This window comes from Odocoileus virginianus, chromosome 16 (assembly GCF_023699985.2).
Source record: "Odocoileus virginianus isolate 20LAN1187 ecotype Illinois chromosome 16, Ovbor_1.2, whole genome shotgun sequence".
In the NCBI taxonomy this organism is placed as follows: domain Eukaryota; kingdom Metazoa; phylum Chordata; class Mammalia; order Artiodactyla; family Cervidae; genus Odocoileus; species Odocoileus virginianus.
Genome location: NC_069689.1, coordinates 55221358 through 55235321, shown reverse-complemented (window position 1 = coordinate 55235321; position 13964 = coordinate 55221358). Strand labels below are relative to the sequence as shown.

At 42.1% G+C, this 13964-nt stretch overlaps 1 protein-coding gene across 8 annotated transcripts in view; it reads left to right on the top strand.

Annotated features, from left to right (window-relative positions):
* The window catches only part of IL16 (interleukin 16), a 113325-nt gene that overhangs the window by 16344 nt on the left and 83017 nt on the right, over nt 1–13964 (top strand). For 2 of the 8 annotated variants that reach the window (XM_070478223.1, XM_070478221.1), the window contains exon 2: nt 5835–5900. The exons of the other annotated variants lie outside the window; for them this stretch is intronic. The gene's annotated coding sequence lies outside the window, so the exon portion shown is untranslated. The remainder of the gene's footprint in view (nt 1–5834; nt 5901–13964) is intronic. 8 annotated transcript variants of the gene reach the window in all.

Genomic DNA, 13964 nt, shown 5'->3' with positions numbered 1-13964 from the left:
CCACTTGTAATAGATACATTTAAAATGAAATCATATGAGGTTAAAAATAAAGTGATGGGTAAAAACCATGCAAATGCAGATTAAAAGAAGGGGTAACAATGTTAATTCTGTCAGACAAAAGCTGAGGCAACAATTACAAGAAATTTTCACAGAATGATAAAAGAAGAGTGCACCATGGAGATATGAAAATTGAGAACTTTATGGTGTACTCTTCTATCATTTTGTAAAAATTTCTTCTACTAAAGACATTGAAATATGTAAAGCAAAATTTTTGAAAATGTCTTACAGATATGGTACCAGATTTCAATGAAGACCACTCAAAGCGTTTACAGATTAGACCAAAATATAATTAGTTGATGACTTATAAGATGGAATATATACATATTTTAAGATCACATTTGAGTATATCCATATCGGAAACTCCAAACAGAATAATCATTCTTTTCAAATGGGCACTGAACATTTAAAATATTTAGCTACAACAAATTCTGGCTCATAAAATAAGCCTCAATAAATTCCAACAAATAAAAAGTGTCCAGGACACATCCTGTGGCCACGATGCAATGAAACTGGAATTTTCTAATAAAAAAATTACAAGAACAACAAGGTTAAATCTTGGAAATTTAACCACAAGAAACTAACAATAACAGCAACAGTCTTCTAAAAATCTGGGTTTAAATTGGAAATCAAAGCTGCAGTTACAGGCCATTTCTAAAATAACAACAATTAGGTCATCATGTTTTAAAATCCATGGGTTGTGGCCAAAGGGTCATTCAGAGGAAAATTTCTAGCTTTTTATAATAATGGTTATGCTGACAGTGGTGGCTATAGTAACTGTACTAGCCAACCAACTGTGCTAAGGGATTTACAGCTGGTATTTCAATTTACTATCTGTCACAAAACTGCTGCAAGGGGGATCCTACAATCATCCCCATCTTCCAGATAATGAAACTGGAGTCACAGGAAAGTTTGGTAGATTTTCCAAGTCAGATATTTAGTAAATAATCAGACAGAGGTGTAAACTCAGATCTAGTTGGGCTCAAAGCTAAGCAGGTAACCACTGCATGATATGCTGTTATTTCTAAAATAGAAAGAATGGATTTGAGGGAACTAAATATTACACTCTAGAAGATGGACACAAGGACAAAATGAACATCAGAAAATCAAGAAGGAAAAAGGAATAAAACCAAAGCAGAAGTAAATACATTAGAAAGTAAACTGAAAAGAGTAGATGTTTTTACTAATTCTGAGTCCTTTGAGAGGACCAGTAGAATTGCTGTCTTCAATCAGGTGAGTAAAATAGGAAGAAGGACCAAAGGACCAACTGAAATGCACATCAGTGGTCTCTATGTAGTTCAGAAAAAAAATTTAAATTGTGAAATTGTAAAAGACATCTCTATACTAATAAATTTGAAAATCTTGATGAAAGGTCATCCATCTTATCAACAATGTAAGTGAACAAAACTGACAAAGGAAAATATTTTTTAAAAAATTGAATAGATCAGGGACTTCCCTGGTGGTTCGGTGGTTAAGACTCTGCACTAATGATGCAGGGGATACGGGTTCCATCCCTGGTCAGGGAACTAAGATCTCACATGCTGCACATGGTCTGGCCTAAAACATAAAATAAAAACTAAGTTTTTTTTTTTTTTTAATTAAATAGACAACAACCAAGGAAACAATGGAAAGTTTCAAAGAACCACCTCAAACATGATGACAGGACCAAGAGATTTTCTGGAAAACTACTTCAAACTTTTACTGAGTGTATTTTAAATTGTGTTGAGTGTGTATTAGTTGCTCAGTCATGTCCAACTCTTTGTGACTCCATGAACTGTAGCCCACCAGGCTCCTCTGTCCATGAGATTCTCCAAGTAAGAATACTGGAGTGGGTTGCCATTTCCTTCTGCAGGGGATCTTCCCAGACCAGCAATCAAACCTGTGTCCCCTGCACTGGCAGGCAAATTCTTATTCACTGTGCCACTAAGGAAGTCCACCATTTCTTTTTGTGAGCACAGATATAACGATCCTAAACAAAATATTAGCAAACTAAGTTCATTTCTCTGTGAGAAGAATTGGGGTCCAGAAGGATCACAATATTAGAGGCTCAGTCTTAAAAAAGCCAGTGATATGTTTCTTCACACTGAGAACTCAGAAGAATGATACACAACATGGCTGAGGAGTTAAAAAAGCATTTAACAGGCAACACCATTCTTGGAGAAAATACTTCCCAAATTGCAATTAGTAATTTGGATGATTTCTTTAATATAATAAAAATAACTTTATCTCAATATAGCCATCAATATTCTACTCAACTGTGAAAGGCTAGAGAATATCCATGAACATCTAGAAAAAGACATGGAACTCCTCTATTGTTATCATTATTTATTAAAGTCCTGGAAACTTTAGTCAGTAGACTTAGAAAATAAAATGAAACAAGTGATAAGAAATATTATAAGATGAAGCAAATTTGTTAATATCCAGATATCAGACAATTGGAAACACAAGGGGAACTGTTGAATAGCTTCTGGATAGGAGAGATCTGTAAAACTGCTGGTTATGAAATAAATGTGCAAAAGTCATAACTTATAGATAAGTTATGAACAACTAGAAAAATATTTTAATAATGGTCTATTAAAAATAGAAAAGAAAGTGCAGAGGGATAAATGTTATTAGAGATATTTAAGCTCTATATGATGAAGAACATAAAATTTGACTGAAGGTCTGAGAAAAAAAGCTGAGCAACTATAAAAACAAAGCAAAAGTTTTAAAAATGTTCCTGGATGGGAAGATTTTCTCCCCAGATTCATCTATAAATCTCAGTAAAAATGTCAACCAGACATTTTCAAATTTGAGAAAATTATTATTCAAGTTAGTCAGAAATACTAGCTAACAGAAATTAGCCATAAATTTCTATTTTATTTTTCACAATAAAAACTTTTTATTTTTCTGGTTGTAATTGTGATGGAAACTTATAATTAAAATTTAATTTAAAATTAAATTTTCTTGTAACTGTCATAAGAAATCAGAAATAAGAAATTAATAAGTAAAAAGGAAAAACTCCTTGTAAATTTCACCCCCCCCCCCCCCCAGCATCTTCACCTGCCAAAAAACACTGTTCACAGTTTGATGTCTATTCAGGCAAGTACATTTTTATAACCCAATCTAGCCGCTATGACTATTTTATGGTGTTTCTTAGCTTTACAACATACCGTAAACTTCTTTCCATATCCATATATTTTATTCTTGAGATTGGTCACATAATGTTCTGTGTGTGAGTGTACCATAATATTTTTAATAAAAACCTCTCCTTGATGTACATTTAAATTATGCCCACTATTCTACTACTTTCTCTTTCTGTTTTAGTACATGTATGTGTCCGGTACTTGTCCAAGACTTTCTCAGAACTCTCTGGTCTCGTTCCCAAGTGGTTAGCACTGTCATCTCCATTTTATGGGTGATCAGCTAAGTCATAAAGGAGTTCAATACTTGGTTTGAGGTTGCACAGATAAGGGGCAAACCTGGCAGGCAAACTCAAGCCACCTCCAGAGTCTAAGCTGTCGGCCAGGACATTTCTGCACCTGCTTGTCTTTCCTCCCAGTTACAAGCATCCTTGTGGCTAGTGCTAGGCAGCTGACTGCTTTTTTCATGGCAACAGTATTTATTGAGTGTCTCCTACCTGTGAAGCCTTCTTCCAAGCACTGAGATCTCTAAAAATATTTGTTATTTCTTTGTCTGCATTGGGTCTTAGTTGCAGCACGTGGGATCTTCATTGTACCACACAGATCTTCATTTGCCGCTCACAGACTTTCTAGTTGTGGCCTGTGTATCCAGCAGTTGTGACTGTGGGCTTCTCTCTAGATGCAGAGTGGGGGCTTAGTTGCTCTGCATCATGTAGGATCTTAGTTCCTCAACTAGGGATCGAACCCATGTCCCCATCATTGCAAGTTGGATTCTTAACCGCCGGACTGCCAGGGAAGTCCCCAAGCACTGAGGTTTAATGAGGAATCCATCTTAGCCAATCCCTTCAGAACAGTGGTGGGTGGAGATGCCTTCCTTGAGGTTTATCTAGATTCTTGTTGAGGTTAATTATATCTTCACCCTTTTCTCTCTTGGAGGGAATACACACTGATGAGGTAATAGTCCTGTTCATCTTTATCTTTTGTCTCAGAGGCCTGCACTTTTTGGAGGGCATCCTGGTGACCCCACTTGTGCCTGCCTATTGATGGATTCGATCACCTGCCAGGGTGCTTGAAAGTGTAGCATCCCCTGTGAGGGCCTCCTCTTGAAATCTCACACTTGCCTTTAGAATTTTCCTCAGAGCAGACTTCAGAATGTCTTTCCAGTGACTGCGTGTGTGTTTGCATGCGCAGTTGTTCAGTCATGTCCGACTCTTTGTGACCCCATGGACTGTAGCCCGCCAGGCTCCTCTGTCCGTGGAACTCTCCAGGTAAGAATACTGGAGTGGGTAGCCATTTCCTTCTCCAGGGGATCTTTCCGATGGAGGGATTGAGCCCACATCTCCAGCAGTGGCAGGCGGATTCTTTACCACTTGAGCCACCTGGGAAGCCCAGCAACTATATGGGCACCCCTTAGCCCAGTGGAGTTGACACATAAAATTAACCATCACACCTGGGATCATTTCACCTTATTTTGCAGTGGGAAAGGTCCATTGAGGGCAAAGGAACCTTTGAGATGCTTACCCACTGTTCATTCATTCACTGGACATGCAGATGCCCCTACTCTGTGTGTGGCAAGCCTTGACAGAGCTCTGGGGACACAAAATGATGAGATATGGTCTCTTCCCTCTGGGAAGTAACAGTGCAGAGGAAGAAAGATCAATGTATAAAACTCACGTCAACACAGCCCGCTCACTCTACCAGTTGGGAAAGAGGCTGAGGGGCGCTGTGCCGTTCGTCTTGTCCCGTGACCGATGTATACAGACATACACCCCACTGACTCCAGCCGCAGCTCCTTGGAATCCTGTTAAAGACACTTTTTTAGAAAGAAAAGGAGCCATCAGTTTCCTCCCTTCATTTCTTATCTCTGAGTCACTCCTCAGCTGAAAACAAAAAAATTACCCCTGGGCTGGAGTGACCAAACTTTAAAAATTGCCTTTGATACAGAACACTGTCGGAGAACTCAGAAATTTGAAACACATTTTATCAGCTATTTCCCCTCTCTCCATATGGTTATGCACCCTTGCAAAGTTCTCCAGTGAATTAAGTGTATTTTAACCAGATGGAAATACCATGGTTTCTTCTCTAGTGGGTTAGCTATGCCCAGCAGAGAGGCAAGCACATAAGAGTTTTTCTCAGCAAGTGCTTGCAAAGTCAACAAGTGTGAAGGAAGGAAGGAAAGAAGAAAGAAGACCAGAAAGAAGGAGAGAAAGGAGGACTTAACTGATGCAGCTCCCTGGCCCCCAGTCTGGAAATTCTTCAAGTCCCTTTAAAGGAAGAACCATCTGGGTTTTTTTGCCCTTCAACTTTATGCTTTTGACACTGCATTTTCTTTCTTAAAAAAAAAAAATGTATTTATTTGACTGTCCGGGTCTCAGTTGTGGCATACGAGATCTTTCATTGCTGTGTATGGATTCTGTAGCTGGAGCACCCGGACTCAGTAGCTGTGGCTCTTGGGCTTAGTTGCTCCGTGGCATGTAGTTCCCCGACCAGGAATCAAATCCACGATCTATGCAATATGCAGCAGCTTCTTAACCACTGGACCACCAGGGAAGTCCCAGTTCTGCATTTTCTATACAGATGACAGCTTAGCCGAGGTGGGTCTAAAGTACACTGAAACTATGATGGTGAGTCAGTTTGTGTCTCTTTTGGCCACAGGATCTCCTCGTGTGGGTCATATGGAGACCCTCCCAGCCCAAGCATTCTATGGAAGCTCTAACTAAAGTGAGTATGGTCATGGTTTGGGAGGAAAGGCCTCCAAGGAGTAGGAGAGCTGATTCCTGGGGTGAAGCGGATCCTTCAGAGTTTTCTGTTGGGTAAGGGGAGCAGCTGGTCCTTTTTAGCACAGCCATATTGGAAGCCTTAGCTGTGCATCCTTGGAAGAGACCTGAAAGACAGCCTTGCAGAGGACGCATGCGGGCAGAGCAAGGCTGACAAGAGCTTGGCAAATGCTCCTACAGCCCTGGGGTAAAATCAGAGAAAGCTCATTACTTCTGACCTTTTGAAGACTGGAATTGGGCAATGGCACGGGCTTGCCCACCAGCTCTGCTGACATTTGGTTCCATTAGGGAGCAGGAGCTGGTTTCAATGTCCTGAGCACAATTACCAAAGCTAAGTTGAACCGTGTGACCATGGTGCTGTGTTTTCAATTATTCTCTCTCTCCTCTCTTACTATGCCAGGCCTAGAGGGAACACAGGCTCCCACAGAAGTCCGATCCTGGCTTCTCCTCTACAGTCCTTTTGCAATTGTTCCCTTTCTTTTTTACATTTTCCACAGTAACAAGGCTCATTTTGCAAACCCTCTTTGCTCTAAACTGAAGGGTTAATCCCTGGTCCTCAGTACATCACCAGCCTCCGATTCCGGGGCTCCACTGGACATCCCACGTGACAGCAACAGCCGCAGAAGTCGCGGTTCTCTCTGGAAAAGCTTATTTTTAAAAACTGACTGTACTCATCAGACACTCCTGCAACGGTCCTCTGGGATTAGCCCAGTTTCCACTGAGGAATTCGATCCTTCTGGTCTCCTAAACCCTACATGCAGCTAACATTTCCACCACTGAGGGCAGGACATGCATTTTACTGGGTCCCAAAGGTCTCCACATGTTTGTGTCTTGGAAAATGCTCACTGAGTGAGCTCACCTTTACTGGGAGAGCTCTTGTAGGCTGCAAAGGGTGGGGGGATAGAGGGGGGAAGGGAACTGGGTTTGCAGTCTAAGAATACACACAGATGGTGGTAATGCTTGGTGAAAAAGAAGGCAAGAGGCCTTTATTCCAGAGCCAAGCACTGAAGGGGAGAATTTGGGCCTTGACTGGGGGTGACTGGCTCCTCTACTAGACTTGGATGGGATAAAAGACAGTTTCAAAAAGCCTCTCGGCCTTTGAATGTCACTATTTTCCATAACTTATGCCAGTGGCATCAGAAAGAATAACTATGCCAGGAGGATTTTTTTTTTTTTTTAAGCAACAAAGAGGACATTTTATTCATTTGTCTAAGTGACTAGATAGCATGGCTTCAGGTATAGTATGACTTCAGGCATGGCTGTATCTAGGTATTGGTATTATATCATCTAGGCTCATCCTTTTCTTTCTGTCTTCCTTTCTATCTTCATCTTCCTCTGTGAGTTCTGGACCTTCTGTGTTGGCTTCACTCTCAGACAGCCCTTTCCATGAGGTGGTACGGGCAACTCCATATTTATAGGTTCTCCGTACAGCACCAACGGAAGTCCAGAAGGGTTTTAAACTTTGATTGTCTTTCAGTATTTCAAATGCCTAGTGGACCAGTGTTGACTGTGACACACACACACACACACGCACACACACACACACACACTTCCTTCTCCATGAGTCCCAGGTGAACTACGGGGAATCCTCATGAAGTTGAACAAAATGCAACGAGGTTTGGGTACATTAATCTTTACAGTGGTGCTGGTGTTGAGAGCTTATAGTTCTGGGAAGTTGAATTGACAGAATGCAAAGGAATGCCTGTGTAGGGTTATGGTGGCAGGGAGGAGAGCATTTACAATTTGGATTTGAAAGATGACACCCAGAAGTAAAGGCTAGTAATGAGAAGATGGGGGGAAAAAGAGCTACTCTAAAATCTTGATTTCTGTGTATTCTTCAACCAATAGATATGAGCATCGATATTCAGATTAATGAATCCTCTAGAAATAAGGCAGGCTTTGAGCAAGCAGACCATGCCCTCTGGACTTGGGTTCATGACTTTGGTAAAATGCAGAAGTGATAAGAAAAAAAAAGTTTCAGTGGTTTTGGGGGAGGAAGCTGACTCTGTGGTCTGTAGCTCAAAGAGATGGTGAGCCTGAGGGTAGAAAGTGCCGAGTGTAAAACATTTTGTTCAGGAAGAGGAAGGGCCGAAGAATGGTCCATTGTCAAAACCATGCTTGTTGTTAACAGTGTTGGTTTGTATGCTTTACAATCTGTTAAGGAACTTCCTTGGTGGTCCAGTGGCTAAGACTCTGTGCTCCCAATACAGGAGCCTGAGTTTGATTTGTGATCACGGAATTAGATCTCACATGCTACAACTAAGAGTTCACATGCCGCAACTAAAGATCCCGCATGTCACAACTAAGACCTGGTGCATCCAAATAAATAAGTAAATATTTTTAAAAATCTGGTAAGGTAGCAGTGAAAGTGAAAAATGAGTCGCTCAGTTGTGTCTGACTCTTTTGTGACCCTATGGACGCACCAGGGTCCTCTGTCCATGGAATTCTCCAGGAAAGAATTCTCCCACTGGAGGGGGTAGCCGTTCCCTTCTCCAGGGAGATCTTCCCAACCCAGGGATCAAACCCACGTCTCCTGCATTACAGGCAAATTCTTCACCATCTGAGCCAACAGAGAAGCCCAAGAAGATTGGAGTGGGTAGCCTATCCCTTCTCCAAGGGATCTTCCCGACCCAGGAATCAAACTGAGGTCTCCTACATTGCAGGTGGATTCTTTAGCAACTGAGTTACAGGGAAGCCTGGCAGATCTCATGTTAAATGTTCTTACCATAATTTTAAAAAGGTGAGGGGACGATATGAAAGGCATAAAGAGAGGCAGGTAACAAGAAGAGGATGTATATACAACATGTAATTTTTTCAAAGATGGACAATTTGAGTATGTTTACATGCTGAGGATAAAACCCAGAAGAGAGGGAGAGATTGAGGTTAAAGAAAGACATTAATCAATGACTGTGCAGAACCATGGCAAAGATGCAGACCCCAGAGTCAGACTGCTTGCTTAAATTCCTGCTTTCACTGAGTTCTGGCTGTACAATATTGGGAAACTGACCTAACCTATCTGTGCCTCAGTTATCTTTTTAAAAAAATCTCTTGCTTATTTTTTGGCTGTACTGTGTCTTAATTGTGGCACAGAGGATGTTTGATCTTCATTTCAGTATTTGGGATCTTCAGTTGAGGCATGCAAACTCTTAGTTGTGCCATATGGGATCTAGTTCCCTCACCAGGAATTGAACCTAGGCTCACTTCATTGGGAGCACAGAGTCTTAGCCTCTAGACCACCAGGAAAGTCCCCATGAATTCCATTTTTTGTGTGTGTGTGTGTGTGTGCAAAACTAGGATGTTGATGGAGCCTACAATAGATTTTATGAGAACTAAATGGTAAAGCAATTAGAACAGTACATCATAAACACTAAATAAGTGTTGTTGTTGATGTTGTTCAGTCGCTCAGTCATGTCCAACTCTTTCTGAGTCCATGGACTGCAGCACAACAGGTTTCCCTGTCCTTCATCATGTCCCAGAGCTTGCTCAAACTCATGTCCACTGAGTCAGTGATGGCATCGAGCCATCTCTTCCTCTGTTGTCCCCTTCTCCTCCTGCCTTCAATCTTTCCCAGCAGCAGGGTCTTTTCTAATGATTCAGCACTTCAAATCAGGTGGCCAAAGTATTGGAGTTTCAGCTTTAGCATTCGTCCTTCCAATGAATATTCAGGGTGGATCTCCTTTAGGATTGACTGGTTTGATATCTTTGCAGTCCAAGGGACTCTCAAGAGTCTTCTCCAACACCACAGTTCAAAAGCATCAATTCTTTGGCGTTCAGCCTTCTTTATCATCCACCTCTCACATCCATACATGTCTACTGGAAAAACCATAGCTTTGACTATGTGGACCTTTGTTGGCAAAGTAATGTCTCTGCTTATTAATATGCTGTCACATGATGTACTCTGCATATAAGTTAAATAATCAGGGTTACAATATACAGCCTTGACCTACTTCTTTCCCAATTTGGAACCAGCCCATTGTTCCATGTCTGATTCTAACTGTTGCTTCTTGGCCTGCATACAAGTTTCTCAGGAAGCAGGTAAGATGGTCTGGTATTCCCATCTCTTTAAAAATTTTCCACAGTTTGTGGTGATCCACACAGTTAAAGACTTTAGTATAGTCAATGAAGCAGAAGAAGATGTTTTTCTTGAATTCTGTTGCTTTTTCGATGATCCAGCGGATGTTGGCAATTTGATCTCTGTTTCCTCTGCCTTTTCTAAATCCAGCTTGAACATCTGGAAGTTCTTGGTTCACGTACTATTGAAGCCTAGCTTGGAGAATTTTGAGCACTACTTTTCTAGCATGTGAAATGAGTGTAGTTGTGTGGTAGTTTGAGCATTCTTTGGCGTTGCCTTTCTTTGGTTGACCTTTTCCAGTCCTGTGGCCACTGCTGAGTTTTCCAAATTTGCTGGCATAATGAGTGCAACACTTACACAGCATCATCTTTTAGAATTTGAAATAGCTCAGCTGGAATTCTATCACCTCCACTAGCTGTGTTCATGGTGATACTTCCTAAGGCCCACTTGACTTCATATTCCAGGATGTCTGGCTCTAGGTGAGCGATCACACCATTGTGGTTATCTGTCATTAAGATCTTTTTTGTACAGTTCTTCTGTGTATTCTTGCCACCTTTTCTTAATATATTCTGCTTCTGTTAGGTCCATACCATTTCAGTCCTTTATTGTGCCCATCTTAGCATGAAATGTTCCCTTGATATCTCTAATTTTCTTGAAGAGATCTCTAATCTTTCCCATTCTATTGTTTTCCTCTATTTCTTTGCACTGATCACTTAGAAAGTCTTTGTTATCTCTCCTTGTTATTCTTTGGAGTTCTGCATTCAGATGGGTATATCTTTTCTCATTTGCCTTTAGCTTCTCTTCTTTTCTCAGCTATTTGTAAGGCCTCCTCAGACAACCATTTTGCCTTTTTGCATTTCTTTTTCTTGGGGATGGTTTTGATCCCTGCCTCCTATAGAATGTTAGGAACCTCTGTCCATAGTTCTTCAGACACTCTATCACATCTAATCCTTTGACTCTATTTGTCACTTCTACTGTATAATCATAAGGGATTTGATTTAGATCATACCTGAATGGCCTAGTGGTTTTCCCTAGTTTCTTCAATTTAAGTCTGAATTTTGCAGTAAGGAGTTCATGATTTGAGCCACAGTCAGCTCCTGATCTTGTTTTTGCTGACTGTGTAGAGCTTCTCCATCTTCGGCTGTAAAGAATATAATCAGTCTGATTTCAATATTGACTATCTGGTGATATCCATGTGTAGAGTCTCTTGTGTTGTTGGAAGAAAGTGTTTGCTATGACTGTGAGTGAGTGAAAGTAGCTCAGTCGTGTCCAACTCTTTGTGACCCCATGGACTATACATTCCATGGAATTCTCCAGCCCAGAATACTGGAGTGAGTAGCCCTTCCCTTCTCCAGGGAATCTTCCCAATCCAGGGATCGAACCCAGGTCTCTCACACTGCAGGAGGATTCTTTCCCATCTGAGTCACCAGGGAAGCCCAAGAATGCTGGAGTAGATAGCCTTTCCCTACTCCAGCGAATATTCCTGACCCAGGAATCGACCCGGGGTCTCCTGCATTGCAGGTGGATTCCTTACCAGCTGAGCTATGAGGGAAGCTATGACCATAGATACCATCATTTTTATTGTTTTTAAGTCTGAAGAAACTGAGGAGTGGAATCCAGAAAACAGATGGGTGGATTGGATGTGCTCCATAGGAGGGCACATGTTTCACTATGAAGGGTATGGACAGGTAAGGATGGATGGCAAATGGACTTGTGAACTCTGGTATACACTGTCACGTGTGTGCATCCTCTGCACGTGGTTGTGCTGTGTGCACTTTACTGTACAGTCCTGTGTAGAGGGCAGTAGTGCAGCGTCTTTATTTCAAGCCCGGGATGTCCAGAAGCAAGTGTAAAAGCAGTGGTGATATAGCTGATCCTACTGTACTTTTCAAGGTATTGTGCTGTGAGATTAAAATTTTCTTAATTTTTTTTGTTTTTTCTTTATATATTACTTGTGTGAAAAGTACTATAAACCTATTACAGTACAGTAGGGTCTTCTCGGGTGGCTCAGATGGTGAAAATCTGCCTGCAATGCAGGAGACCGGAGTTCATTCCCTGGGTTGGGAGGATCCCCTGGAGAAGGGAATGGCAACCCACTCCAGTATTCTTGCCTAGAGAATCCCATGGATAGAGGAGCATGGCAGGATGTGGCCCATGAGGTCACAAAGAGTCGGACACGACCTAGCGACACAGTACATTGCTCCATAGCCGATTGGGTTAGCTGGGTACCTCAGCTAACTTGGACTTAAGAACAAATTGGACTTATGAACACACTCTCAGAACAGAACTGATTTGAATACAGGGGACTTATTGTTTTCTAGATGGAAAGACACAGAGTACAGGACTTTGGGATACTGGCAAGAGGGTGTTTGATAAAATGGACCAATATTTAGCTGTGTTAATTGCTCAGTCATGTCTGACTCTTTTTAACCCCATGGACTGTAGCCCGCCAGGTTCCTCTTTCCATGGGATTCTCCAGGCAAGAATACTAGAATGGGTGGCCATTCTGTTCTCCAGGGGATCTTCCAGATCCAGGGTTTGAACCCGAGTCTTCTGCATTGCAGGCAGTTTCTTTACTGGACTTCCCTTGTGGCTCAACTGGTAAAGAATCTGCCTGCAATGCCAGAGACCTGGGTTCCATCCCTGGGTTGGGAAGGTCCCCTGGAGGAGGGAAAGGCTACCCACTCCAGTATTTTGGCCAGGAGAATTCCATGGACTGTATAATCCATGGGGTCACAAAGAGTAGGACATGACTGAGCGACTGACTTTGACTTTCGCTTAGTTTACTGTCTGAATCACCAGGGAAACCCACTGAGTTACTTTATACTAAAGCATCAAGAAGAGTGCCTGATAGATAGGGTACGCTCTCAAATAGTTATTCATTCATTCATTTCGATTCATTGTTATTGGTTGCTATAGACATGTATGTCTGTGTTCTGTCATGTCCAACTCTTTGTGACTCCATAGACTGTAGCCTCCACCCCACCCCCAGGCTCTTCTGTCCATGGGATTTGCCAGGCAAGAATACTGGAGTGCATTGCCATTTTCTCCTCTATGGGATCTTCCTGAACATTCGACTACTGTGTTTCCTACATTGCAGACAGATTCCTTATCACTGAGCCATTGAAGTTGGTAGATAAATTGATAAAATTAAAATACTAATAGAGAAAACAATACAATGCACCTGGGTATTGAAAAACTCTGTCTTCGTTCAAGAAGATGTTCTCTTGGCGAGATTATATAATGTGAAAGGGTTTCTGCATAATGAAATGCTGGAAGACCTCTGCTTTTCCTTGTTCAGTACTAGCTGTGCACCAACAGCAGTACCCGTGGGCCAAGAGCATCCCACAGTCTGTTATTCTGGCAACAGGCTTTATTTTGTGGCTTGGGCCTGAGTCAGAACTCTGCAGCATCAGAGCCCCTTAACCACCTGCCTCATGGACAGGATTCATGCCTGAATCCATGACAGGCACTTCTCAGTGAAGTGGAGCTGAGCTGTGCTGAGAGTGATGCTGTTGACCTGATGAGTAAAGCCAGTTTTTTACTCATCCCAGGGTTTGATCCCATGGGGAAAGATGAGAGAGGAGACCGTCAGCCTGGCTGAGATGCTGACCAGGTGTGACCTTAGTCCTGGGGAAGGGCACACACGTTTGCCAAGTACCTGCTGTGTGCTAAGCCCTTTGGCATGAACCATCTAAGATTCACCTTCTTTTATGCTCAAAACAAGCCTGGTGGGTCTACGTTAGGTGAGCCTCCCAGCCTCCTTGTAGGCTCTTTATCTGGGAATTGGGCTTCCCAGGTAGCTCAATGGTAAAGAATCCACGTGCCAAGCGGGAGACACAGGTTTGACCCCTGGGTCGGGAATAGCCCCTGGAGGAGGAAATGGCAACCCACTCCTGTATTCTTGTCTGGAGAATTCCATGGACAGTGGAGTCT